Source organism: Canis lupus, chromosome 9 (assembly GCF_003254725.2).
Source record: "Canis lupus dingo isolate Sandy chromosome 9, ASM325472v2, whole genome shotgun sequence".
In the NCBI taxonomy this organism is placed as follows: domain Eukaryota; kingdom Metazoa; phylum Chordata; class Mammalia; order Carnivora; family Canidae; genus Canis; species Canis lupus.
In genome coordinates, this window is record NC_064251.1 from 40,736,233 (window position 1) to 40,763,972 (window position 27,740).

Consider the following 27,740-nt stretch of genomic DNA (forward strand, 5'->3'; position numbering starts at 1 on the left):
GCACCCCCATCTAAGGATGGGATTGGATGCAAGTGTGAAGTAGGCAGGTGGTCCTCAGATTGCCTCCTATAGAGGCAACTTGCCATTTCTGGGTATATCTCCTCCTCCCTCTCAACAAGTACCCCAGGATTTATTAGTTGCAGGGTGGTAAACTCAGCCATTTGCTCATTCACTCGTTCACCTGTAGGTATTTTCTGAGTGCCTAATACTGTGCCAGGTGCTACGCTGCATACTAGAGATAAAAGGTGGCTGAGATAGTATCCTAATCTCCCAGCACTTCCCAGTCTCAGAAGCAACACAGACCCTGTTAATACTTTAACCAGCATCAGAATGGAAGCATTACAAGTTGGTGGGGGAGGCTGCCTCTTTAAGGACTTAGCCTTGGGCAGCCCCAATGGTTCAGTGGTTTAGCACCGCCTTCAGCCCAGGGTGTGATCCTGGAGTCCCAGGATCCAGTCTCACACTGGGCTCCCTGCATGGAGCCTGCTTCTCCCTCTGCCTGTGTCTCTGCCTCTCTCTCTCTCTCTGTCTCTCATGAATAAATAAATAAATAATGAATAAATAAATAAAATCTTAAAAAAAAGACTTAGCCTTGAACTCAGGTTGGGGAATGGGGGTTTGCACAGCCACCACTGGGCTTGTCTGTGCCTGACAGCCCCTGCCCAGAGCCTCGCATCTGGAAGGCCCCAAACAGAGCTGAGCCGAGATACTCGGATGCTCTGTGACTCCCAGCTCTAAGCCTCGGGGATTCTAAGAGAAGGATGGTGCCCGCTTGCCAGATGTGGGAGCTGGGTTCTAAAATGCATTCAATGGAAGTGAAATAAATTGGAAACTGCTGCTCCCATTGTCCTCCTGGCGTCTCGAGAGCAGTCTTTTATCCTCCCTTCTGTTGGCCAAATGAGCTCCTGCTTCCAATCTGGCCCCTGGGTCCACTGCCCAATGGCAAATATTTCTGCCCTGGAAAAGCTCATTGGCAGGAGCTGAGAAGACTAATAACGGCGCTTGACAGCCCTTCATGGTTTTCCCTAAATATTCTTCCCTGCACAAAAAAGTTTAATAAAAATATGGATTGAAGCAGAGACCGGGAGTGGGAAATAAATGGCGCTCTCGCAGCTGTATTATTATAATACTCTGCACCTGTGCTGCTCACCCAGGGGAGACAGGAGTGCAGGGCGAGGGGGAGAAGCGCTCTCTGGGCAAGGGGGCCTGTGCCTAAGACGGGAGTGGGTGAGTGTGAATACCTCTAGGCTCCCGGGGAAGCTGTCTAAGCCTGGGACTGGGGAGCGCAACTCAGGGAATACTGTGTCCTAGGTTTGCATGGGGTCTAGAGTGTCTTAAGCTAGTGTGACTGATAATCTAGTCTGTGTAATGGCTTTATTATTATATGTGAATTAATTTGTTCTCCATGCAAAGGATAGGCTGGTATACGTTGTTCCTTCACCTCCAAATTAGTATATTCAGTTAAAAAAAAAAAAAGCTGGTTTTCAATACATGGAATACTAACTTAGCAGCAAAAAGCATGCTAATTACACAGGACTTTCTCTACTATTCATTAAAGTGGTCCCCAAAGTGCTTCTAATTGGTCTCATTTTGCTCCCTCTCTCTGTCCCTTTTGTTCCTGAATGTCTTGAAAGCAAGCAATTAAAAACCGCTGTATTTAAAAGTTCTCTGTAGTTCAGACTTCATGTAATTCAGACCAGAGATTTCACTCCCAGCCTATTTTTGCATATTACTGAAGGTTTCTAAATGGACCCTGTTTGTGCAGGAGCCACTCGAGGAAAATGCTGGCATTCTCAGAGATGAGATGGATCTTCTTTCTGGGCCTACACCTGAGGTGGAGACCCACTTCTATACATGCAAACTCCAGCTCGGGTTCTTGCCGCACCAGCAGGCACAGAAGGTACTGGTTGCCCGATGTGAAGTGATAAATATGGATTAGATCCGTGCAAAGCTGCAGGATCAATTATGGGAACATACAGCTAAATCAGCCTCCAACTGCCTGAGTGTCAGAGTTTCTGCAGGAGATTATGAGTCCACTGGGTTCCTGAGGGCTTAGTGAAGTGTTTGTGTGCACGCGCATAGCGCCTATGTATGCACATATGAATGCACTCATACACACCTGAGTGTGTGAATGTGCATCAGTGTGAGTATATATGTGAGTAGGCGTGTGTGTGTTTGTGTGTATGTGTGTTACAGCACCAGAACAGACAGTGCCTAACAAACATGAGAAGAGAGTTCTAGGTCAGCCTCTGCTTCTCATTAGTTTGTTGGCTTTGGGAAAATCATTATTCTTCTCTCTGAGTCTCATTTCCCCATCCATAGAATGACAGATTTGGGGGGCGGATCTTTTTCATAATGGAGCCCTGCCTCTGAACAGTCTGACTCCAAAGGCCTGGGGGTGGGGCCTGGGTCTTTCTCTAAAGGTCCCAGATGAGTGTAATGTGACCTCCCTCAGACCCTCTTGCTCTCCAGCCTGTCACTGTGCACAGAGCAGCTTGCTCTGTGCTCACCCTGCTGACACTTCCAGCTTGCACTTGCCCTACCACCCCCAAGGTTCTCAGAGGGTTCTGTTTTTCTGAGGATCTTTCGGGAAGGATGCCCTGTGTTTTGGCCTGAGGGTTCCTGGGATCTGCTGTGATTTCATTTTGTTCCTCCGTAGCTTCCCCCACCTGTGGCTGTGCACAGTAACCCCAGCACTCCTCTGGGTTCAAAGAGGATAGTAAGGCTCTTCAGAGGAAAACCTTGTGAGCACTGTCTAGCTGGCAAAGCTAGTGTGACCTGAAAGCTGGACGAGAGTCCTTGTGGCTACGCTATGAACCCACTTTGTCACCACTGCCCTCCCCATGGCTCCCCTACCTGCTTCATTCTTCCCTCCTTCCTCTTTTCAGCAGAACCCTAGAATAACCAGAATAACCAAAGGGTCTAGAATCAGGCCAATCTGGATTGTAATCCTGACTTCTTCTATTACTGGGTACTGTTTGCACCCCTGGGGGTGCACTCCTGTTTGGCTTTGGGCAACTACCTACCTCCCATCTATTCCCTTCAGACACTGCATGCCACTCACAGTGCCAGGCTCCCTTCCAGCCTGGAGTGGAGACCATTTAGCAAGTGGATTTCCTCTTCTTCCTAGCCACACAACTAAACTACACATTTCCAGACACCCTAGCAATCAGATGGAGTCGTGTGATGAAATCGTGGCCCGTGGAATGTGGGCAGAATGATATAGCCCACTTCTAGATGTGGCCCTAAAATCATCCAGGTGACCCTCTACTCTTCCTCACAGGCTGTCTGCTGAGTGTCATGATCCAGGACAACTTTGGAAGCCACTTACTTTTGGCAGACCCTTTATCAGCCTGGAGAGCACTGTTCCCCTACCTTCAAAGATGTTGATTGCACTTACTATGGAGTGTGGCCTAAATCATTGAGATTCGGGAGTTTGCCTTTTATAGCAGCCAACGTTGTTTAAACCAATATATAACCGATGTGGCCAGGTCAGCACAACCTGTTTATGCCAGGTGAAGGAGGTAGAACCCAGTCTGGCTTCTTACTAGACTCACCCTGGGTGTAATGTTAAGCAGGGCCACGTCTGAGTTTAGCCATGTGAGTTGCCCCATCTCTTCACTTTTCTATGCATTTCATTTCTCTCTGGTCCATTTCTCCTTCCCACTACTCTTCTGAGTGCTAGGCCAGGTCATCAGATCTCTCCAGAGGAAGGGAGGCTGTTGGGCCGTGCTTCACGGAGCACCTTTCCCAGGGGCTGCAACTGGCCCCATGCAGGCTTCCCTGCAATTAACTGTGTTAGGGCCATGCTTCTTCCAACAATGTGCAATCACACCTCCTGGGGTTCCTCATTGGGCTCATAAGCCAGGGGAGGGAGTAAAGGGAGGTGAGGGCAGCTGTCCCCTTCTCAGATGCCTGCTTGGAGAGAATGCCCTCACAGCAGCCTGACACCCCCGCCCGCACTCCCATCACCACCACCTTGCTAAACTCCAGGTGCACACTGACCCAACTTGCTCTGTGGATGGCTGTTGTCCCTGTCGCCGTAGCAACCAGTCACAGTGAATGATGACAATGGTAACTTCATTCCTGCTGGGAGGTCAGAGGACAGCATGGCACATGGAGGAAGGTGGGGCTTCAGGAAGTAGTAAGGGACACATGGAGCCAGGGGAAGGGCTGGTGTGGCCATTTTGACCATGGTGTTCAGGCTCAGTGACTTCAGGCTCCCTTTCTACAACACTAGGAATTAATGGGAAAGGGCTCAGGCCTTCCTCACAGAGTCCTGGGGGATGCTAATGTGCACCCAAGAGGAAAAACCACCTAAGAGAAAGATGCCAGGTAGAAGGTGCAGTGAAGAGAAGGTGAGCTTCATTCTACAGGTTCCCTGATCATAGGTCTGGTTGTATTGTTGGAGCTCCAGCAAGGACGCAACAAGCACGGGTCGTACCCTGCACACATGGAGGGGGCACTCTAGTGCCTACTGTACTTCTATACAGCAAACAGTGCCCCCTGGCTGGGTGTATGCGGCAGCCAGAAACTAGCAGCGGCCACATATGTCAGGTGGGGACAGGAGCTAAAGGAAGAGAAAAATAAAGCAGGCTCAGGGAGGTAAAAAGTGCCTGAGCAGAGGAACAATTAGCTCCTTCATATGAGGGGAACAGGGAGGGTATTAGGAAGAGGTGACATTTGACCAGGGACCTGCAGGCTGTGTGGCCATGTCGGGGGAGAGGAGCCCAGACAGAGGCACCAGGCTGTGCAAGTGTCCTGAGACAGGAGAGGCCCGTGTGGTTGAAGCACACTGAGCAAGGGCAGGCGGGAGTGGTGAGAGGAAATCAGGATGGTCTTTTTGCAGCAGATGCAGATCCAGGACTCTATATCTGAGTGAGTGAGGAGCCTCTGGGGGTTTCCCTCAGAAGAGAGACAGGATCTGAGGGATGCATGAACAGGTCTTCCTGGCCACTGTGCAGAAATGGGAACGCAAGGCTGCCACGGTGGATGCAGAAAGAAGCAGGAGACCAGGGCGAGATGGTGGGATGGTGTGGCAGCTTTGAAGGGCTTGGGAACTACCAGATTCTGGATATACGTCAAAGAGGATCCTGCTAGGAGAGAAAGATGAAAGGCTAGAATGAAGGATTTTGGCTCAAGCAACTTAGGTAGCAGAGTAGAAAAGGGAGAGGAGGCTGAGAGTCTGAGCTGACTCTGGAGGAGTGGTGGGAGCGGGAAACCAGCAGCGGTCCAGACCTTCCCCACCCAGAGAGCTGCCAAGGCCCATGTCTTGGGCTCCATGCTTGTTCTGCACAGAATGTCCCCTTCTCTCTGCTTGCCCTGCTTGTGATGCCAGGAGGGGCAGTCCTGCTTTAAGAGCCTGTGTCCAGTCCCTCCTTCCAAGACATCCCACCATGGGGCTTTGGCCAATTGTCTCCCATTCCCCTTACCTGTTTCCTCACACACATGCTCCTGCACACCAGCCAGCAATTATCCAGAAGCATTAATAACCAAGCCTCAGTAGCCCTGAGCCCCAGACCTGGTGGCCTGCAGCACCCTGGCACTCCCGAGTGATGCCCTATTATCTGGAGCATCTCCAAACTGAAGAAGCCTCACACATGCTCCAATCCAGGACCACTTCTCTTGTCTACTCTAGTCTTCTCCTGGCCCAACGACCTCACTGCTCCCCCTTTATTTCCTACTTGGCTGGCTGGTGGCTCCACCTTCAGCTGTGTGTGTATGGAGGTGGGGATCCCACAAGTCTGGGAGAATGGCCTTCCCCTCCACCTCTCCATGCCTTTTCTTCCCTATACTCCCAAAGCAGCTCCGTCCTTCATGAGCACTGTGCCCCCTAGTTCTGAGCCTAATCCCATGCACACTGGGTTTTTACTCATATTCTAAATGTAGTTTTGGTATTTTTTTGCAAGTTGATAGTCATGATCTTATTGACCCCATCCATACCCTTACCAAGCAAACGGTATATATCAAGGTTCCCACTTTGGAGATAAGGATGCCGTTCCTCAGCTTCAGTTTCTTTTTTCTCTGCAACCAGAGGATTCACTTAGGTGATCTCTCTTGCCCCTTCAGATCTCATTTCCTACAACTGTAAGATACATACAGATATAGAAGAGAATCCTCCCCCCCGCCCCTCCGCCCCACACCAGAGCAGGTGGGCATATGTGCGCACAGAGGTACTGATTCTTTCCAGCAAAATGCATCCTTGGATACCCTATCGACAGTCTCCGCCTTTCCGACAGAGCACTCAAGGGGAATTGAACTAAATAATTTCTAAAATTGCTGACATTACGTTCTCCAAATTCTGACATTTCATTATTGCTTGTCCTGGAGGTACCAAGGCCTCTTAGTCTAGCACCGGCATTCATCGAATGCTGACATTTCAGCATCTGTAATAGGCTCTAAGCACGCAAGAAAAAATAAGAGACACAAAGTCCACAAGCCAGCCAGAGAGGAAAGGGAACAGACAACTGATACCCAGTAGGACATTATCTGTTCACTTCTTCTCCCTGGGCAGTCTTCTTTCAAATCCCCTTTCAATGCCCACCCTCGCACCTTTACACATACTGCTTCTGTCCTGGACACAGCCTGCAGAAACTCTGCTCTTGCCCTGCACTCACACTCTTTGAGCACCTATATGGTTAATTCCTGAAGATACAGAAGGAAGTTCAAGCTGGATCCTTGATCTCTGGATAGAGAGTAACTTGTACATACTCTGTGGACACCAACCATCATGGTGTAGGGCTTTTTCGTCAAGCCAGTGGAAATGGCCAATACCACTGGTCAGGGTCACGGAGCTCAGAAGTATGGATAAATGAGCCAACAAGAGACAAGAACCCAGAGGGTTTGTCATGAGGTAAGAGTGGGAGGATGACTTGATGAGGTGTACTCTCACCACAGAAGAACAAGCTGGACCAACAGCCTAACTGGATAAAATCTCCAGTGGCCAGACACAGAACTTAAAATCCCCTGATAGTCATTTTTCCTTCTTTGAGAGGTCTGTGAAGGCCTCTGTTGAAAGGAAAGTGGCGCCCACGTGGAAGTGGCACAGTTGGACACCATGGTTTCTTTCTTAACCCCTTAGCATGGATTTGTCAATAATTTTTTAAAGCCATCTCACAGGATCTTGATAGAATGGGATATAGGATAAATAATATTTAGGGAGAGAAAAAGCTGTGGGTAAAGAGTATTTTGAAGTATTTTGATATATTTGGCATGTTACCAAATTTTGAGGAAGGAAAGGAAAGAGGAAAAAAATCAAGAAAAGAAAAGCAGAGACGTTTTCTCTGAGCGTCTCTGACGCTCAAGAAAAGAAAGAGATGCTTTCTTCCAGAAAGAGGCAAGCCGCGAGACCAGATCCTGAAACCATCCAGTCCTGTTATCTGCACTGTGGCCCTATCAGAGAGGACTATTGCTTCTGTCTGGATCTCACTTCCCTTACCCATGAGGGGTCAGGCAACAAGCCCTCAAACGCTATTTCCAGCGCCAGTTCCATCCTGGAAGACCAACTCCATCCCTATGACTATCGCCATCTCTGCAACAAAAGAGTTATTTGTATTGCTGTAGAACTTTGTAGTTTGTAAAACTTCTTCACACTCATTATCCCACCTGATTCTTACAGAAGCTATACTTAGGTCATGTATGTACGAGTGACAGGTCCATTTTACAGAGCAAGGATGTGTCACTTGTGCAGGAACCAGGATTGTCGTCTCTGCATGAGCCTAAAATATTGTTAGATCCAAAACTTGTTGACAGATTTAAATTTATGAGCTGACATTCCCTTTGAGATGCTGGGAGAAAGAGGCTTGATCTGTAAGAAGTGAAAACACTCTCTGGCTGGCTGTCCAGGCATTTCTAGTACCCCTCCACCATGTCGTCTTGCCTGCAGGACCCTCTGGGCATCCTTCACAATTTGTGAGATGTCCTCGGGGGCTTTGGTGACAACAGAGAGGCATGTTGCCACTGTGATTTGCTGGGGACAGTCAACAGGTATCCTCTGGGTTGATGGGAATGAGGCTCTGAGACAACAGGAGAGTCTGGTTCCTCTGCCGGCCTTGTCATGAGGCCTCGGTGGCGTTGATCTGCTCCTCTAACCAGCAGTGAGATCATTCTTTCCCAGGCACCTGCCCCATGTCTGCAGGGCTGTTGTCCAACTCCAGTGAGACTAGGGGTAGGAGAGGGCTTTCCAGAGCGTAAGCTGGTGTGAAAGATGCCTGGCGGCAAGGAATCTGATACTGCTATGGAGGAGGACAAGAGGTGAGGGGAGAGGGAGATAAAATGGAGGACCAGGTGGCAACCAGAAGAAGGAGAGAAGGATGAAATTGAAGAAGAGGAGGAGAGGAAAGGGGGAGGGGAGGGAGGGAAGAAGGAGAATCTGCCTCCTGGGATGCAGTGGGTCCTAACCACCTGTAGGAGGAGACACTGCTGGCTCAAGCTTGAGGCTTTAGGGAGCACAAACCCAGCAGATGTAGGGGTGAGGCATGAAGACACAGAAGAGAAACCACTCTACTCTTGCCCTTACTCTCTTCCCCCATCCCTTGCTATTTCTAAATTGTTTTGTTTCCTCTGTGCAGTTTCCAGAGCACAGAAAGAATTTGTGCATTCCATTAATCCCCCTTTAATTCTCTACTGTCACTTTCCTGGAAGTTTAAATAAGAAAAACTGTTTTCTAACTGATTATGAACCTGTACTCCACAAACAAAATAAATCATGTCGCAGTCATTCCTTGCCTTTGTGTTGACGATTAGGGGAAAGGGATGGGGGCGGGGGAGAGAGAGAGATTGAGAGGAGGAGAAATACCAGCCCTGCCCCCCTACCCTGGAAGGCACAGAAGCCCCACGGTTGGCTAGAGCAGAAAGAAGCTCGGAGCTCCAAGATTTGGCGGTTGAATCTAAATTTAGAACCGATTTGTAGACCAGTTGGAGGGAATTCAGAGAAAAGCTACCAAAACAATCAGAGGAATGCAGCTTAATTGGCCCAGCTTGGCTAAGAACTACTAGGCCGGGAGCATTAGCCAGTCTGTAGCCAGAGGAGGCCCAGTCAACACCAGCCAGGGGAGGACTGCTTAGCTTGCCACAGAGGGGGATCCAGAGAGGAAAGGGAGCCCAGAGCGCAGGACACACAGCTCAGTCCCGCCTGGCACCCCACAGGGAGGCCTCCTGGCTGTCTCTGGCCATGTGGCTAATCCTCTTCTCCGGCCATTACTCCCCAAGTATTACCTACAACAATGCATTCATTATTTAATCTCATCTCAGCAGTGGCCCTGCAAGGCAGATGCGTCTTTTCTACTTTTGCTGATGAAGAAACAGAAGCTCAGGGATGCTGTGTAACTTGCCTGATGTCTCTCCAATGGTAAAATAAAGATCTAAACTCACACCACATTGGTTTTTGAAGCCCAGGCTCATTTTTCTGACACACAGCTGACAGAAAGACACAGGAACAGGGGTCCCCGTGGCTGAGTCTCCCCAGGTGGGAAGGCAAAAGATGCCACTCACTGAGGTATGCTCTGTCTTAGAACAACCTGGGCTTCTGTCCTCCGGCCTCTTGTCTCCTGAGGACCCTGCCCCTCCTCCCAGTCTTGCTGGCCTCCGTCCACTTGCTCCGGGGGTCTCCTAGCCCCCTGAGGCTCCCGTTCTTGTATAGCAGGAAGAGTACTAGATGGCAGGTCAGATGGACCTGGTTTTCAATTGTACCTTTTAAAAATATTGTCTGGCCTTGGGCACATTAGTTAATTTCTCCAGGTCTGAGCTTCCTGGCGGTTTACACAGTGATTATCAAGTCTCCGTTCCAAGGTTGTTGGAGGAGCAACGTGACAGCATGACGGCGCCTTGTAAATTGCCAAGTGCTGAATGCGAGAGGATGATGCTATTAGTAATAGTGATGGAAATTGTATTCTAACTCATTACAGACAACGCGGACCGTCTCTGGGTTTCTCTCACTTCAGAGTTCACCTGACACACACATCCTCAAATCATACAGGCCCTGGTATAAAAGCTGACCCAGACAGGGTCCTGGAAGCAAGCAGCCTGCAGAAGCAGACCCTGGGGATGGGCTTTTTTTTTTTTTTGTATATTTTTTATTGGAGTTCAATTTGCCAACATGCAGTATAACACCCAGTGCTCATCCCGTCAAGTGCCCCCTTCAGTGCCCATTACCCAGTCACCCCATCCCTCCGCCCCTCTCCTTCCACTACCCCTTGTTCGTTCCCAGAGTTAGGAGTCTCTTTTCTGAGGCTGTGGTTGTTGTGAGTCTTGCAGATACTGAGAAACCATGCCGTCTTGAGAGAAGTGAAGCTGGTCGGCAGGTGTAGCAGGCAGGGGTCCCTTGGAGATAGCTCAGACTGGCACGAGGTCACTGGATTGACTTGAGAATCGCCCCTTGCACCTTCAGTTCTCTCTTCTATGTACAAATAATAGAAGAGCCAACACTTACTGAGTACCTACTATGTGCCTAGCTGTGGTCTAAGCACTGCGTGTGTTCAACTCTTGTTTTCAAAACAACCCTGTGGGGGGTACCACTATCCATATTGTCACCATTTCCTAAAGGCCCCAAGAGGAAACTCACTGGAGTGGCAACTTGAGATTCAGACCTAAGCTTTCCGGCTCTGAAACTCTTCACTTAGCTACTATACCCTGCCACCTTTAAAATAGATCCTAAAATAGATGGTTACCGAGGTTCCTTAAAAAGTCAGTGATGGACCTTGAATATCATAAGCATCTTCTGCTTATTTTACCAAGGAGAAGACCCAGAGAGAAAATCAAGTGCCCAGCAGTGAGCAGGCTTACAGCTCTAAAATGCAGTCACTGCATGATTCAAAACCTTTGGAAAGAGAATAATTCATTTATCAGCCAGATGTTCCATTGACATCACAGCTGGGCCTGCACACACGATTGTTACCTCCTCAAGGGATGTTTTGATATTATCAAAAACCTCTCTCCATCTTTGTCTCAAGACCTCTGGATATGCTAGCCATGAAATCTAAGCAGTGATTCCTGACTTTTGTGGTTCATAGATGCCTTCAGAAATCTCGTGGAAGGTATGGATAATTTTGCAGGAAAAAAAGACATATGCATTTCAATTTGGGAGAGAAGATTATGAATCCTGCGAAGCTCTGTCATGAATCTCTAGGGGTCTCTGAGCCACAAATTATAAAGCTCCTGTTCTTGGTAATGAGAAAACCAGGGCAAAATTTGGGCTTCTGAGTCTGTCTCTTGAGAGATTCTTCAGAATCTATTCTTTTCATTGTACCATCCGCCTTCCCTTTGGTGCAAAGTACAGAGTTCTTGCCATCATATCTATACCATCCCACTGGAATGGGAGTTCCTTAAGGACATGGACCACCTTGGTCTTGTGTGCCATTGTGTCCTCAGTATCTAGCACAACACCCAACACATGTCCAGGACTCAGTACACATTTGTAAGGATTGTTTACGTGATTGCATTGAACAGAGAGTAGAAGCTGTGCATGTTCACTCAAGTTTTCCTTGTCTTTGGCTTTTCCTTCCTGATTGTAGAGTCAGAGGCAGGTATAACAAATGACTAGTTTAGGTCAGGTTCCCTGGGAAAAGAAACAGAAACAGGGATTCTGGTGTGAGGATTTATTGGAGGTGTGCTCTCAGACACAATCTGTAAGGGCAGGAGGGAAACAGGATAGAGCAAGAGGAGGAGAAGCCAGGCAAAGCTTGATGCCAGGGATATGAATACGTGTGAATAGCAAGGGGATCAGCCTTTTGTACCCTTGTATCAGTCAAAGCATGGCATTGGAGACATTTCCTATAGAGCTGGCCCTATCTGACCTAGCAGAGGCCAATTCTCAGGAAGAAGGTACAATTGTGGGCTGTTATAAACAATACTTTCAGTAGCTGGGGGCTGAGTGTGTGGCCCCGAAAGATCTGAGTGGGACACCAACAGTGTCTATTGCATAGCATGAGTACAGGCTCAGATCAATTGAAAGTGGCTGCCAGGAGCATGGCATTGGAGAAAGAGTGAGAAACCAGGCCCCGGCTCCATGATGGATTATTCATGCCTGCTGGACGCTAAGGAGTGGCAACATCAGTGATACCTCTTTGCCATTCTGAGCCTAAGGGGAAACTGGAACTGTGTTTTTTATTAGAGGTGTAGAGTAGTTCAGAGACTCTGGGGTAATTTTATGAGTCACACAATTTAGAAAGTCCTCATATGCTGTGGCAGATAGGTTCCAGGGTTTTCATTGACTATAGGTAGAAACCAGACAGGCAGCCAGTAATTAAAAGTCAGCTTCCTCAAACTAAAGCAAAGGAATTACTTAAATGGACATCCTTTTAGCAGGGAAGACACTCACACTTAGAGCTCAGACCAGCAGATAGAACTAGAATTCAGGTGTCAGAAAATAGGCATGGAACATTTGAGGACCTTAGAATAAATTCACCATCGGGCTAAAGGCTAGGACCCCTTGTATTAGGCTTCTGTACCCACACAGAGCCCTTGCAATGTGCCAGCCACTCAGGTGTTTCCCAATAATTATGTTTTAGATGTTTGCAAACAAATAGACCAAGCCTTAGGGAATTAACTCTTTGAGGTAGGAGGCTTCTGCTCCAGAATTTCTAACATATTCATCAGACACATCTGTCAACCTTCTAAGTGAGAAAAGCAGCCTGGCTTGCTTTGTATCTCTCAGGATGTGGCACATGGCATTTCCACTCCTGTTATTATCACAGATTTTGGTGTTGGGAGGAATTGGGGTGTAGTGCAGAGATACAGCAATTTAAGATGTCATACTTTTTTTTTTTTCCCTCATGGGCCTGGATGACTTGATTGTCAATGAAGGAACCTGTTCTTTATCACAGCAAAGTGTTCTAACGAAGATGACAATGAGAACAGCAGCAATAGCTACAACCACAAATGTCTGTACCACCACTTTACAAGTTTTACTCCTTGCCCTTCAACACAACTCAGTGATGTAGGCAGGGGGAGGTTACCAACCCATGGAAAAACCTAGGGTGTCCTTCCCCAGATGGGGAAGGAGGCAGGAAAGCAGCAGTTATCATCCAGGGAGTGACAGAGTCACACTTCTAGGGAAACTGGGATTGACCTACGTGGTGGTCATCATGGTGGACACACAGGATGGTCCTTGAAAGGAGAAGTGAGAGACTGTGTGATGGGTGGGTGGTCCCACAGAGTTGTGCCCTCCCTTGGCATTAATACATGCTTATTCTTGCTCATTTTCTTGGCCTTCAAAGTTCAATGCAAATTACTATATGATCTAGCAATGCCACTCGCAGGTACATACTCAGATTAAAACAGATTCAGACAGATGTTGAACATTAATGTTCATAGCTGCATTATTCATCAAAGGGTGGAAACAACAAGTGTTCACCAACAGGTGAATGGATAAACAAAGTGGGACATATACATATAATGGAATATTATTCAGCCTTAAAAAGAAATGAAGTAGTGATCCATGTACAACATGCATAAGTCTTAATGACGTTGTGCTGAGTGAAATAAAAGGACAAATATTGTGTGATTCAAGTTATATGAAGTATTTAAAGTGGGAAAATTCATGGGTATAGAAAGTAGAGCAGAGGTTATCTCAGGCTAGGAGCAAGGAGGGAATGGGGACTTACTGTATAATAAGTTCAGGGTTTCTATTTGGAATGATGAAAGGTGCCTAGAGATGGATAGTGGTGGTCTTTGCATAGCCTTGTGGATGAATTTAATATCTCTGAATTGTGCACTTAAAGTAGTTAAGATGGTGAATTTTATGTATGTGTATTTTACAACAATTAAAATGGACGAACGAGGTGCACCTGGATGGCACAGTGGTTGAGCGTCTGTCTTTGGCTCAGATCATGATCCTGGGGTCCTGGGATCAAGTCCCGCATTGGGCTTCCTGCAGGGAGCCTGCTTCTCCCTCTGCCTATGTCTCTGCCTCTCTCTCTGTGTTTCTCATGAATAAATAAATTTTTAAAAATGGTTGAATGAATAAACAAGAAAATGAATTCAGTTCAGAGCTTATGCTTTCTGAAAGCTTTCCTGGATCCAGCCTGTTTGGAACACCATCTTTTATGCACCTAGTACACATTGTACTCTGATTATTAACGTACTTGACTATGTCCAGACTAAGATATGAACTCCCAAAGAATATGGACTGTGTCCTCCTCTATTTTATATCTCTGGCTCAAGCCAATTGTCTAGCACATTGTGACAATCTGATAATTCTGTTTGAAATTAATAGATCTGAGATATACATATATATGGCATCTTTGAAGTGAACAGTATGCATTTCAAATTAATGAAATAGACACCAACACCAGCTACTATCACAATGGTATTTGTTTAGATGAACTTGACTCAAGTTCTTTTTAAACATATCTGATTGCTCTTTCCACCATAATTTTAAATAGGTAACATAGCAAGTATATTGGTTGGGAAAAAGACCGAACCTCAGATGTGGGATAAATGATAAGCAGTTTATTAATAGTTCTCAACATGTGCCGATACCCTTACTAGAGAAATTCTTCCCTCTTTTCTTCACTCCAGCTTGATTAACTTGGACTCCTCCTTAGGGTCTTAGCATAGACATCACCATCTCTGGGAAGCCCCATTGACCTCTTATCCCAGGGAGCATCTGCTGACTCTGCCCTGACCTGCCATGAGCTTGCAAATGAGTCAGCACCTTTCCTATCACCATGCTTGTCACAAGATGTTATATGTCCCTGTGTACTCTTTGTCTTCCCCACGAGACAGTAAGCTCCATAAGGGCAGGAACTGCTACATTCCCAGCAACTAGCAAAATTCCTAGCACATGGAGATACTCAATAAATATATATTGAAAGATTAGCTAAAGGAATGATGAATGAATGAATCCAGTAATGTGGGCATGAAACTGTATAGTGTGTATAGCCAAGCCCTTTTAACCAGATGAAAGTGTTCTTACAGATCACTAAATCCAAGCATTTCATGGAACAGATGAGGAAGATGAGGTCCAGAGAGAGAAAGTGAATTTTCCTAAGTGCATAGAAAATAAATAGACAAAGGGAACTAGAATCTGGGTATTCTGGCTTATAGTTCTATTTCCATTATAACACTGCTCCCTTCTCCCCTCAAGGTCAGTATTTCTGCTGTCCAAGATGATGTATGACCCCAAACCTTTGGGATTAAGTCATAAACTCACCATGCATGGCCTTTTGAAAGTAACATCCATTTTAACAGAGGCATTCTGGAGAACAAAGCATTAAACCAAGATGTCTTTTATATAACTGGATTTAAAACATTGGACTTGGCTGGTGGAGAATAAAATGTGGGGCATTTTACATTTCCTCTGGGTGCCCCTCAAATCCTTATCATCAGACAAGGCTGGCTTTTTTAGGAAAATCTGAATCAAGTGGGATTGTCATAAAGTCAGCTGAAACCTGCTTTCCTGAAGTTATGATCAAGGCTGGTGGCTGCTGGGAGAAAAAATGGTGGAGAAGGTAAAAGATGAGAGGTAAGATCTACCTGAAAGCTAGAAAAGGAAAAAGAGTAATAATGCGCCCAATTGTTTTTAGTTCTATCAAGAGAGACTGGACAAACTTTAGTCTTTCATCACAACCATCTTCAGTGTGAAGAAATGGGGCATGCTGATCCATTCACATATGTTGTAGACATTCTCTCTTTTTTCTGATTCCTGAAGGCAATGTATCCAACCTTACGGCATGAAGCATCATTGGCCTGAGCCAGTCGTAGTTGTCCGCTTCCCCTTTATAGTGATTGGTCCAAAAGTGAGCATGTGACCTAGTTCTAGCTGATAAAACACAAGGTGACGTCCACTTGGTGTCTTTCTGGGAGAAGATTTTCTCCCTGGGAAAGGAGAAAGCCAGTTTTTGTTCTCATTACACTCCTTTGGAGCTTGTATGTGCAAGTATATGATAGTCATAGCTGCAGTAGTAATCTTGGGACCTTGAGGGATGGTTGCTCTATCAGGCAGAGGACAGAATAAGAGGACTGACTGTGAGTCCTTGATGATATCACTGAGCCACTAAATCGATCCTGAATCCTGCTGTCTCTGGTTCCTTGGTAAGTGAAATTCTGAATGTCTGTATGGACTAAGCTATTATTATGGTAGAAGCCAGGGGTCAGCACACTTTTTCTCTAAAGGGTCAGAGAGTAAATACCTTCAGCTCTGTGGGCTATGTGATCTCTGTTTGCAAGTATTCAGTGTCTGCCATTGTAGCACCAAAACAGCCATAGACAATAGGCAAATGATTAGGCTGCATTCCAATAAAACTTTATTTACACAAATAGGCAGTGGGCCACATTTGGCCCACAGGCCATAGTTCCCCAACTCCTGGTTTAAGTTGTGGATACATTTATCTCACAGATATTTGGTAAGAACCCCCCATGTTGTAGCCAAGATAGTAGGTGCTGGGGATATAGCAGGGGTCAAAAAATATCAGGAAAATATCAGGTCTCTGCCCTGTGAAGCTTATGCATGGCTCAGAGAGCCAAGTACAAATCAAATGAATAAGGAACATTCCTGCAGGTTGTGATAAGTGCTGTGGTGGAAGTTGAATGATGTTGTAGAGTTTTGAGGTTGAGCAGAGCGATGGGTAGACCCAATTTAAATGTGCTGGCAAGAGAAAGCATTTCTGGGAACATGTCATCTGAGACCTCAAGAATGAGAAGGGACTTGCTATGTGAAGAAAGAGGAAGATCCTGCAACAGGCAACAGGAACTGAAAATGCAGATGCTTGAGGGCAAGGCAAGTGTGGCAGAGCCAGGAAGCCATGGGGAGGCTGGGGAGGCATGAACAGGGGAGAGAGAAGTAGGCAAGGGCCAGAACATGCAAAGCCTGGAAGGTCTGGGAGGAATTCTGAATTTTACGCCCAGAGCAATGCAGAGTGTAGAGTACAGATTTAGGCTTTAAAACCACCAAGCTGACTGTTGCATGGCCTGAAGGGAGGGAAGAGTGGAACAGAGAGCTAGTTGAGAAAGTGAGATTTCTCAACAGCCTAAGAATTTTATAAGCATGTCTCAATTCACTCAAGTTGTGGATTGGTAGAGATAGGCCGAAGGGAAAAAACCCAGGAACCTAGAAGCAGCAGAAAAGAAAGTTCCAGAAAGATAGACTGGCTTCTCTATGAAGATATTCAAGAAGCTATGATCCAATAAGGCCCTGGGACAAGGTTGCCTGGTGCTATGAACAAGAGCTGCGATTGACCTCTCTACCCATTGGCAGCTCATAGAGTGCTTTGTACTCTTGCTGGATCCTTCTGAGACAAGAAAGGGGGTAACCCAGAGGTAGCTAGATGCTCCCAGCTGCAGCCTGGCCGCGATGGGGGAACAGTGGGGCATGCAGTCACCACCCTACCATCCTGTTTCCCCTGTTCCCGAGGCTTGCACCACAGCGCTGTATTCCCAAGAATACATTCGTGGAGGGGTTGTTTGGATTGTGTATTTACCTCTCACTGTGTCCCACTGAGGACACAAAGCAGGCTTTAAGCAGGCTTTAAGAAATACAGGTAATAAAATAGAAAAATATAAATTAAATATATCAAGCCTAAGGAAAATACAAATCAGATGAAAGATCAAACAGGTAGATGAGAAAGCCAAAATGCAGGTTACAACATTCTACGTGGTTGCCAGCACCAAAGCCAGGAAACCCCATTTGTTTGCTAGTTGCTATTATATTATTTACAGTATTTCCACCAACATTAGATGGTTCCCCATCTATACTCCAACCTTTGGGGCTTTCTTGCCAGCCACAGGGTGACCTGCACACAGCTAGTGCAGGTGCCCACGATGAGGGCCCCTCTCTCTCTGCCTACCTCTAAAGTGACCTCAGCAATGGTATCTCTCCTTCTCTGGGCAGGGAGGGAAAATTGCCACTGGTATCCACAATTTTCTACTCAATTGCTTTGTGCTGGGCTTGGTTTAGCTCAATGATTTCCCAATCAGATTTGAATTCGTTCACATTACTAAAGTCAAAATGCTAATAAGCAAGGCGAATGGAACTAAGACTTGAGATTTTCATCCTGAAGCCCTGGGTGTGTGTGTGGTGGGGGGCAGGGGGCAGGAATGAGGACAAGTTCCTGGGGACAGAGGACTGGGGAGAGAGTCAGGGCCAGAATAAAGTGAACAAGGGGGCATATCAATGAACACAAGCCTGGGGTGACCGGCCCTGATCTTGCTCTGTTTCAAGGCTAGGTGCCTTGAGTAATGGAGTCCTCAATTTCCAGCCCTGGTTCAGTCCACTTTGGGCAAATCACTTCTCCTTTCCTCCTTTCTTAGCCAAATGGGATTGGCTAATGGATCAGGAAGGGGCTGACCTCTAGGTTAGGAGGGAGCAGCTGGTGGCCACGAGATTCCTCTCTGGCTAAGACCACCTCATGTGTACCCACCCCTCTCTCTGCCCACTGCTCCTCTGATCCTTTCCTTCCCCCTTCATTGTCCCATCAACCCTTTGTGCCTCTGTCCCATCTATGTTTAGGCCTATGTTAGGTCTGATCAACCAGTTCATGTTAGTGTCCCTTTGTGGCTGAGCACCATTAGGCTCTCAGGATCCTTCTCTGGTGACTTGTCTCTATGAGCAGCCCAGGCAGGAAGGGTCTCTCATATGTCCCCACCCTGCCTCCTGTCCCCTGACAACCTACCTACCTCCAACCCAAGATCTGGCTCAGATGGATCATCTGTCATTCAGGGTTGACTCTTCTCAGCTCGTACCCCTTGATGACTTGTCCAAGTACGTCAGCCTTGGCTGTGCTGGGCCACAGGACACCTCCATCAGCTAAACCCGGTGAGGGTAACAGGGATCCATCATGAGAGACCAAGTAGGGTGACCAAATCCTCCCAGTTTTCCTGGGATTTTCCAGTTTCAAAAAGGTCCCAGACCCTGGGAACCCCCTCTGTCCTGGGTAAATTGGAATGGTCAGTCACCCTACAAGACAATTGGACCCAGAATATAAGCCTCAGTCTCACCTCTGTTCCATCATACCTTGTAACCATTGGCAACACATATCTCCCTCTCTATGAACTGGCCATTATAATCTCTTCCCTGCCTACTTTGCAGGGTTGTTCTAAGGGTCACATCAGATAATAGATGTGAAAGTGCTTAACGAACACTAAAGCACTGGACAGATGTAAAGGGGGTTTTATTACCCAGTGTTTACGACCTTGAGGCCAGAGTATTAGCAATTTCAATTAATCAAATAAATGGAAAAATAAATTGGTTTTATGGAAACAGATTCCTGCACCTTGCCAAGGGTTCAGGGCTGAGGCAAGGGAAAGGAAAGAATTCAAAGGGCTTATAGCTCTGGCTAAGCTAAACCCAAGCAGAGGCTTACCCAAGCTCGCTCTGCTCTAGGAGCCCCAGAACATGCCCACCTAGGACCTGCAAGGTCAGCTGTGCTGTCATCAATATACTTTCTCAGCCACAGAGCAACCAAACACAGTTTGTTCTTAACTGTCTACGCTGTGGTCTAATAAAACTGGCAAGTGTCAGCCAACTACCAATTATGGGATTTGCATGAGGCTTCACAAGCTGCATGAGTGTTTACCCCCCTTTTTTGTATTTTTTATTGGAGTTCAATTTGGCAACATATAGTATAACACCCAGTGCTCATCTCGTCAAGTACCCCCCCTCAGTGCCCATCACTCAGTCACCATCCCCCTGCCCAGCTCCCCTCCCACGACCCCTTGTTCCTTTCCCAGAGTTAGGAGTCTCCATGAGTGCTTAATAAACACGTTGGTGTGTTTATTGCTCTGGGCTTCACAATAGTCTGGGAAGGTTCCAGAAGCAACATGCTGAAGACCCGGCTCAGGAGGATGTGGAAACTGAGATTATCCCTGGACCTGGATGCAAAGCAGCAGCCTGAGCAGGATAGGCACTGTGCTGGAGTTCAAGTCTTGATGCTTTGTGTTGAATGTGGACATAGCTGTGATGACCCAGCCCCTTTCTTCCATCCTGGAAGGAAGGTCATGGTCGGGGTGTAAAATCAAACTCAGTTTGACAGATGGATAGACAGGTGCCCCCTTTGAAGTCTTCTAGGTGGGGAGACAGGTAGAAAAATAGCTACACACACATAGTTTTAATATAGGGCTAATTATGCCAATCAGAAATAGAGCCATTTATGCCAAAATAGACTTAGGCAGGGCAAGTGACAATCTTGTCAATAATGTGGGAACAAGGTTTGCTGTGGACAATTTGCAACCCAGATCAGCTGACCCACTATAATTAGGAATAGATTGTGCCCACTTCTGGTTTATGGGTTTATGGAATACGAGACACTATGGGTCCAATAAAGAAACAAATGCAACAAAACTGAGAGGAGCCTCCTCTTCTCTCAGCTCAGCTAATCAATGAGGCCATTGAGAAGGCAGCTTTGCCTCATGCAAGTCAAGCCACTGCTGGTCTGGGCTTCTAGCTTTGTGGAAGTCACTGGTGTCCCCAAACTCTTTCTTTTTGGGAAATGGAGTAGCAGCCAGACAACTCTCAATCCACCCCTCTCTTTGTGATATTGTCTGCTGATGAATTGCACTTTGAAAAGCCAGCAGTAGTGAGAAGTAAGGGAATTTACCTAAATTACAAGAAGTGTCCAATAATCTTTAAAGTGATAGAAGTTTTAAGGTTGCAAAATGTTTTTTAAGGTTAATTCTTTGTTTTATAGAGAAGAAAAACAACAAGGCTTGGAGTGAGTATGAAGGAATGGGGCATGGAGATGAATCATGCACATTGTTGGAAAAATGAAGGTTAAGTTTGGAGAATTCGAACTGTCTGTGAAATAATACCAAATATTTATTGACTATTTGCAACTGGCAAGCTACCATTCTAAGAGCTTGTTATGCATTCCTTTAATTAATCCTTCTGAGAACCCTGTGAGGTAGTTGCTATTTTATCTTCATTTTACAGATGGGACAACCAAGGCACAGAGAGGGTTAGTAACTTTCCCAACATCACACAGCTAACAGACTGAGCTGAGATTAGATCTCAAGCTCCAGACATCATATGTGCTCTTTAAACACTCATTTGTCAGCTATTCTGCCTCTTGGTTGAGCACATCCTGGCACCTGCAGCTTTTTGGAAAATTATTTATTGGCTGAGACTGGATTTTTTTTCTTGCTCATTTAAAAAAATGTATCCATTGATGCATTCATCTATAAATACTCATTGAGTATATGTTATATACCAGGTTCTGGGGGCTCCAAATAAGTGATATCAGTTCTGCCCTCCAGGAGCTCACAATTTCTCAATACCCCTCCTCAAGTGACATCTTCTATCTTGTAGACAGTGCTCATTTTCTGTTTCAATAAATACTACTAACTCAATGACTTAAAACTACACCCATGCATTAGTTCACAGTTCTTAGGTCAAGAGTCACATGGCCTTGCTATAGAGTCTCACAAGACTGGAATCAGGATATTAGCCAGTCTGGGCTCTTTCTGGAGACTCAGGAGAGGGGGAAGGGGTGGGATCTGCTTCCAGGATCACCCAGGTTGTTGTGTTAGGTGCCACTATTACCCCTGTTTTCCAGAGAAGGAAATTGGAACCCAGAGACATTCTGTACCTTCCCTAGGACCACCCTGGTGGGACTGATGTGATTCCAGTTCAGGTGTGTCAAACTCAAAAAGCAGGTGCTCTGTCCTTTCTTAGCATGTGCCAGGATGGTGCTTGTGGGCAAGAAGTAGTAACTCTTAGCACCCATGTCTTCCCTGCTATACCAAGAACACAGGGATGCACTGAGTTTTTACTGAGTATTCAGTTACCCCTCACAGGTACCCAGTGAGGTAGGAACCGTTATCATTCCATTTTCCAGTTGAAGATACTGAAGCAACATGAGCTGAAGTCACCCAAAGTCACACAAATGGTTAGAAGTATTGCAGGGCTCAAAATAAGGCAGTCTGGTTCCAGAACCTACCCTTTATATGCCATCCTGCTTTTCCTGCCAGGAATTAAGAAGGAATGAAAAAGAAAGATGCAAAGCTTACCCAGGATAGGAAAAGGGTGGCTGCTCTATGCTAAGCACCAGACTGTGGGCTTCATACATCTAACTACAAGTAATACCTCTATTTGCAGCCAGCCTAGGCCAAGAGAGTCCATTGCTTGAGGTCATGAAGCTGGGAAGTTCTGGAAGTAGCTGAACTGAGTTCTCTCTAAACCTATGCTCTTGTCATTTATCAAAGACATACAGAGGGGGTGCCTGGGTGGCTCAGTTGGTTAAACATCTGCTTTTGGCTCAGGTTATGATCCCTGGGTCCTGGGATTGAGCCCCACATCAGGCTTTCTGCTCAGTGGGAAGCCTGCTTCTCCCTCTCCCTCACCCACTCCCTCTGCTTGTTCTCTCTCTCTCTTTTTCTCTCAAATAAATAAATAAATAAATAAATAAATAAATAAAATCTTTAAAAAAAAAAAAAAAGACATACAGAGGCACAGAGAAATCCAAGAATACACACAGAGGAATCTGAGAACATCATCCAGTAGTGGCTCCACGTACACAGCAGGTTGGAGGAGAATGAAAGCCTGAAAGCTGAAGGTGGCAGGGCTTAGCCAAGTCAGTCTAGGTGGGCTTCCTGGAGGAGATAAAGCAGAAAGTGAGTGAGTGAGAAGGTAAGTTTGAAAGCTATTTGGATGGTTTGGTTTTGAATAGGAACTATGTCTAGTGTTTTTATTAAAAAAAAAAACAAAACCTTGCACTGGATTACTATAAATAAATGATGGGCTCTGTTCTAAATGGGCTTTTATTTCCATGTGTTAACTAATCACTGTTGCACTCGACAGGCAGCCTGTCTCAGAATCTGCAGAGCCATTAGCTATGACAGCCCCTGCTCTCTGAGCATGCATGTTTAAAGAGCCCCTCATCTCCCTCTTTGTGGGAGGGGGCCTTGCTTGCTGGTCATCTGACCCGCTCCCCATGAGTCTACTGAGGCTGGAGCAGCTTGACTTTCTCATTTTAAATACGGTTTTCATGGAAAGGAAAGCAAAGCAGGTGTGCATTTAGACCCTAGTTCAGACTCTGATCCCCAAGTGCCCCTGGGTTAAAATTTATCTTTGCAGAGTTTTTGCAGATCACAGTGCCTGGTTGCCCAGGGCTGCCCACAGATCAGAGAAGGGATGTGAAATTCTCTCCAGAAAGGACAAGCCATTAGTAGTCTTGAATACTTTTTTAAAGTGCCATCATCATATAACCTACAAAAGAGCTCTTTTCTTCAGCTTTCAATTGAAGAGGGCTGCCTAGTGACAAAACTTTACTGAGTATCATTATTTATATATAAAGGTAGCGAAATATTATGGGGCTTTTTTGTCTCATAATCTGCATTCCACACTGCTTCTCAATCCAGACTAACCAGTCACCTATTTGTGGGAATATCATGACATTCTATGGCATGTATGGAACTTCCACTATTAATTAAGTCCTTTCCATGGATTGTCTCATCTAGTCCTCACAAAAGCCCTAGGACTTTGGTGCTATATGAATTTCCATCTTCAGATGAGGAAAACAAGGCATGGACGTGATCAGCAATAAATCACCCAGTAGGTAGTAGCAGAACCAGGTCCCAATCCTGGCAGCGCTGGCTCCAGATTCTGCTCTCAATCACTATTCTTTGTTGGTATAATGAACTGGCATAGTAAGATCTGTGTCCACCCTCTTCTTCATCACATGAGGAAATAGGCATGGAGGATAGGTAATCATCATACAGCCACCTAGTGACAAAGCCGAGACAAAAACCCAGACCTCCCCCTTCCTAGTGACACATTCTTTCTATCCTGCTGAAGCAGCTAGACAGATCAGAATTTATACTGTTTCTGCTAGAAGGACTGAGTGCCCTTGGACAAATTACTAGACTCGGTTCTTCATCTGTGAACTAGAGATATCAACACATACCTAGTAGATTTGAAGCAAAGATGGAAAGATAGAGACCCACACTAGTACTTTGGGTATAGTATAGACTGTTCTGTCTTCCTTTCTCCAAAGCAAAGCTTCTGAGGAAAAAAAAAAAAAAACAGATCTATAGACTATCCCAGGATATGTTTGTGAAGATATATTCAATCTGTATATCTGACAATGGATTGGCATCCATGAAAAATAAAGTACTTCTATAATATTCTCAACTGAGGATGACTTGGTAATGCTTGAAGGCATGCTTCTCACAACTGAGATGAGGGGGAGGACTTGCTGCTGGCATCTAGTCAGAAGGGGCCAGGGACACTGCTAAAGTTGCCTCAATCACAGAGCAGTCTCCCAGAAGTAATCACCCAGTCCAAAATGTCAATAGTGCTGCTGTTAAGATATTCTGCTATAAATCAACATGAGAAAAGATCAACAATTCAATAGAACAATGAAAAATGATATGGAGAGGTATGATAAAGAAGTGGAAACAGAAATGGTCAATAAGCCTGACTTACTGATCATCAGGGAAATGGAAATTAAAGCAAGAATAAGGTGTCATTTCCCACCATTAAATGGGCAGGAATTTAAAGAGTGCGAGAGTACCAAGTGCTGGTTGGATTGTAGAATAATGGGAACTCAAGCTAATGCAGATACAACCACTTTAGGGAGCAATTTCGCAACACCTAAATTGAAGCTTCACATAACTAAATGGAGCAAGTCTACCCAAGAGAACTCCACCTCCAGGTGCAGAGAGAAATACAAGCAAGAAAGTTAATGGCAGCACTTTAGTAGCAAAAAATTAGAGACAACTTAACATACCATCAAAAGGGAAATAGATGATTAAATGAATAAATAGCACACATCAATATGGTTAAATAGCAAGAGCTCGAGGAAAGAAAAAATTACAATGAATCCTGAAATAGTACTTATGCATATAAAGATCTAATACTGGCAAAACTGTTGACAAAGCTGATGTTTATTATCACACATATACTAGAAATGTGAATATTGGCATGAGACTATCCATTTCAGGATGATGGTTATCTCTGGGGAAGGAAAGTAGGACGAAATAGCATCCAGGAAAGTCAGAGGGCTCCTGTTGTATATATAAAGTTTCATTACCTAAGGAAGGTGGTAGGCATCCTATTCTTCTCTATATTTTTGTGTATTTGTAATATAAATAAAACAAAATGACACATAAAATAAAATGGCAGTGTCTTCTAAATGGTCTAGTGGACCCATTTAACCCAGGTTGGTGCAAGGTATTCAGGAGAGGGTTCCTAAGGGGGAGAATCTGCCATCTTTCTTACTCTGAATCCCTTATGTGGCCATGGCTTATCCATGCAAATGTGTGCCATGAAGCCCATATTTCACCTTCTTGATGAGTCTTATGGCCCCTCTGAAGATTGATATCTGCGTGTTTTTGGAAGGCCTTAGTTTCAAATGCTGAGAGCAAGGTTATTTCGCTGGAAGAGATCCCAGATGTCTCCATAGTCACCTTCAAGTTCTAATATGCAGGTGTTTGTAACATTCCCTGGGGATAGCAATGACAAGTGGAGTGGGCCCATCATGGGGTACAGGCAATGCAGATGGCTGAAAGCAAGTGAGGGCAGAAAATGGGATTGTCCCTGGAGATCATAGCTTACAACTAGGCCAGTTCATGGAAAACCAGTCACTCCTATGGGGCTCTCCCTAAGGGCTGGTCTCCTGTCATATATAGAAATACTTATTGGTACTGCTCCTCACACTGACTCAGCCTTAATTCAAGTAAGCAGTTGGGCCCTGTGTAATAAGATGTGATTTATAGACAAGCTTGAAAATCTGGTCCTATCATCACTTGGATCTGGAGTCAGGAGTTTCCTACCCTCAGTTTTAGAACTCCTCTACTTATAGCCAGTGGTGGAGATGTAATAAGGACAGTAGGCTCACTGTGCCCCTCATTCTTTGCCATGTCATATAGGATCTCTCTGAGGTCTCTGGGCACTGAACCAATAGTGGTTCCATACAAGCTCTTGGGTGAAGAAGCCACATTCATTGGAGGTAAGCAGCCTCCAACACAACCCTGCTAGTACATGTAATAGTATTTCATTCAAGTCCATCCACCTCTTGGCTGGTGTAAACTGAACACATTGCTTGATGTGGTCAGTTGGCTACTATAGACTGAGCACTGAATTTTCTAGCTTCAGGAGGAAATAGAATACAATCTCTATTTCCTACCAGAGAAAAGACCAAAAATCTCTCCCATATAATGTTTCCTATAACCTGGAACTTTACCTTAGTGAATAGCCCCATTTGAACAAAAGTCTGGGAAGTCTTGAGAGATAGCTGTAGTGGGGATTTTACTTTTTATTTTTCATGTCTACCAAGCATACATCTGAATGTCCACCCTAGCATACATCTGAATGTCCACCTAGCATACAGCTGAGTGGCTGAGATGAATTTATTTGAAAGAATTTGAATGAAATAGACAACATCCTCTTTTCTTTACAGATGTTCAGATTTTGTCTTACCAAAGAAATTATACTCTTCCAATGACCAGGACCCTGTCAGGACAAATGTAAGACTCTTAGAAACATTTGTAAAATGTACACAAAGAGATTCTCTGGAATCTTCATGACATTTCACACCATGCATAATCAACGAATGAATTATCCATGAATTATCTTGAAATAACAGATGTTTATGGGTATCTTCCACTGACAAGAACTGGGAGAGGGGCTATGAATGGGTATAAGTCTTGATCATAATCATCAGGGAGCTTGAATCCATTCAAAAAATATTTACTGAAGACCTACTATGTGCTAAGTATGCTTCTAGGTGCTCCTAATTTGTCAGTAGAAAAAAAGAGTTCCTACATGAAGTTCTCATTTTGGTGGATGAAACAATGTGCAAGTAAACAAAATAAAACAAAGCAGCATGCAGTAACAAAAGGTAGACTTTAGATAATGGTAACTACTATAAAAAAAATATGCAGTAGGATAGTTTGTAGAGACTGACTGGTATCTAGACACAGTCCCTTCACTCCTAGACCATATACTTGAGTTGGACTATCCTAACAGGAAGATGCTCTAGGTGACCCAGAAGTAAGAGCCCATAGTATTGTTTACTGTTTCCAAAAGTGGTGCACTTGGGCTTAATCTGGAAAAATGTACTACCAGGGAGATCAGCCTGGTAGATGGGCCAGGGGAGATGAAGTGGATAGATCGAAAAACCCAGCCCCAATATTTTAGAGCTCCTCCCATCAGGAAATGAAATCACTCCCCACCCTTGAATCTGGGCTGCTTATGACATGCTTTGACCAGTAGAATGTGAAGGAGGAGATATGGAGTTAATTCTAGAGCCAAGGTCCCAAGAGCTCATGCAGCTTTTGTTTTCACACTACTGGAACTTTGAGATTGCCACAGTCTGAAGTAACTTAGTCTGACCTCCTGAAGGTTGGAGAGGCCATAAGGAGAAAACCCATGTGGAATATGAGAAGCTATTCCAGTCACCCCTGCTGAGGCTCAGGACATATGAGTAGAGTTATCCAGGAATCCTCAACATTAGTTGTAGTTACCTGAACTGAGCTAAGCAAGATAAGAAGAACCAGTCAGCTAGCCTGGTCAAGATCAGTGGCATGGTTCCCTAGGACTAGTCAGGTACAGAAAACACTCATCAGATTTGGGAAGCAGGTTCTATCCCAGTGCTAGGTCCCAGAAGAGTGACACAGATATTAGGGCCAAGCTGGCTTCTATGTGAGACCCACCCTGCACTGTCCTTGTACATACTGATGGTCTGAGAATAAGGGCTTCAGACTAGGGCCCCACAGGTGCCCAGGATTTAAGCCTACAAAAATGGGCACAAGACTTGGAGTAATGAGACTCATTCCTGACTTTTCTGAGCCCTGATGGGTTCAGGGCTA

General features: G+C 45.4%; 2 long non-coding RNA genes across 2 annotated transcripts; one reads left to right on the forward strand and one right to left on the reverse strand.

Annotated features, from left to right (window-relative positions):
- The first annotated feature begins 4,010 nt into the window (after positions 1-4,010).
- LOC112655564 (uncharacterized) lies at positions 4,011-9,372 on the forward strand. The gene is made up of 2 exons (XR_003133775.3): positions 4,011-4,358; positions 9,252-9,372. It is a non-coding gene; the product is annotated as an uncharacterized LOC112655564 (long non-coding RNA).
- A 723-nt stretch (positions 9,373-10,095) lies between these two features.
- Positions 10,096-18,914, reverse strand: LOC112655560 (uncharacterized). The gene is made up of 3 exons (XR_003133769.3): positions 18,612-18,914; positions 11,428-11,553; positions 10,096-10,395 (listed from the first exon to the last, which is right to left on the reverse strand). It is a non-coding gene; the product is annotated as an uncharacterized LOC112655560 (long non-coding RNA).
- Positions 18,915-27,740: the final 8,826 nt, after the last annotated feature.